The sequence below is a fragment of the Tachypleus tridentatus genome, chromosome 7, assembly GCF_004210375.1.
Source record: "Tachypleus tridentatus isolate NWPU-2018 chromosome 7, ASM421037v1, whole genome shotgun sequence".
Lineage (NCBI taxonomy): Eukaryota > Metazoa > Arthropoda > Merostomata > Xiphosura > Limulidae > Tachypleus > Tachypleus tridentatus.
Genome location: NC_134831.1, coordinates 93,365,115 through 93,367,017, shown reverse-complemented (window position 1 = coordinate 93,367,017; position 1,903 = coordinate 93,365,115). Strand labels below are relative to the sequence as shown.

Below are 1,903 nucleotides of genomic sequence, written 5' to 3'. Positions count from 1 at the left end.
ATACATCAACAACGTTAAGTAATATACTAAGGAAATACATTAATAACACAAACTTATATACTACAAAATACATCAACAACATCAAGTAATATACTAAGGAAATACATTAATAACACCAAGTAATATAATAAGGAAATACATTAATAACACCAACTATTATACTATGAAATACATCAGTAACACCAAGTAATATACCAAGGAAATACATTAATAACATAAACTTATATACTACAAAATACATCAACGACACCAAGTAATATACTGTGAAATACATTAATAACACCAACTTATTTACTATTAAAGACATCAACAACACCAACTTATTTACTATTAAAGACATCAACAACACCAAGTAATATACTAAGGAAAGACATTACTAATACCAAGTAATATACTATGAAAGACATTACTAACACCAAGTAATATACTATGAAAGACATTAACAACACCAAGTAATATACTATGAAAGACATTAACAACACCAAGTAATATACTATGAAAGGCATTACTAACACCAAGTAATATACTATGAAAGGCATTACTAACACCAAGTAATATACTATGAAAGACATTAATAACAAGTAATATACTATGAAAGACATTAATAACAAGTAATATACTATGAAAGACATTAACAACACCAAGTAATATACTATGAAAGGCATTACTAACACCAAGTAATATACTATGAAAGACATCAACAACACCAAGTAATATACTATGAAAGGCATCTATGAAAGGCATTACTAACACCAAGTAATATACTATGAAAGGCATCTATGAAAGGCATTACTAACACCAAGTAATATACTAAGAAAGACATTATTAACACCAAGTAATATACTATGAAAGATATCAAGAAATTCTGGATTTAAATTTCAGTTTTACAAGTATTTTATACATCTGTAAAGTGTTAGAACATGGTGTTGGTGTTTACCTTTGGAAGTACTGTCTGCTTACAATCGCTTCGTATATATGGAAGTTTTTCATTTTCACAGAGACTGTTTTGATTTGTTTATTTTGTCATATTCAATCCATTAAAATATCTTTTAAATTACTTATTGTGTGTTTATCTGGTCTCTGTGTTCTGATTTATTTTAGAAATCCAACCTATTTTTAATGGTTTATATGCTAAGAACCCTAAATTTCGTCATATTATCCCTGTCTGACATACAAATAGGGTAATGTATATTGTTAGACAGAATGTTATCAGGACACAGACAACCAACAGTCAAGAGAAAGTTATAAAACTAAAACAGATGCTAAATTAAACATAAGTTTCATTTCGGTGTCTTTAAGACACCTTGGTTCGAACCGTTGCTCATGAACCAGAAATACTTGGACATATGTGTTAAATATAGGGAATTGACCTGATTTGTTGAAATAAATCGGTCAACGACTCCTTCCTACCATGGTTGTGCTAAGATTTATCACTTCGACTATGTTTAGACCTGTAAGGTGAATAATAGTACTGTAGATATTCTGGTTTTATTGGTCACCTTGTAGGTTCTCTTCACTCAACAGCTATTATTATATTTCTGGTTGTATTAATCTATTACACTACAGAGATTAGAAGTACATCACCTACTGTTCTACCTGAAATTACGTGTTCTTCACATACATTAGAAATCTGTTTTAAATGTTTAGGTCAAGCATTGGTTAAACGATCAGTTCAGAGACGCCTTCAGAGGTCAGGGGATCTAGAGATACCGAACCGATCTCTATTCTTAACAGACTAGAAAGATTAACTTCAACAGCTGAACGTGTGGTGTGTGATCAGGGATAAATCTCCTTAGCAGCCGGCCACAAGGACATACCCCTCGAACCTTGAACCTTCTGAAGGCAGCTCGGCACAATAACTAACGGGGTAACGCTAATTCATTTCAGAATAAAATTGCGTTTG

General features: G+C 31.2%; 1 long non-coding RNA gene across 1 annotated transcript; it reads left to right on the top strand.

Moving 5' to 3' along the window:
* The first annotated feature begins 12 nt into the window (after positions 1-12).
* On the top strand, positions 13-1,057 carry LOC143256206 (uncharacterized). Its single transcript, XR_013031211.1, has 2 exons — positions 13-661; positions 741-1,057. It is a non-coding gene; the product is annotated as an uncharacterized LOC143256206 (long non-coding RNA).
* The last annotated feature ends 846 nt before the right edge of the window (positions 1,058-1,903 follow it).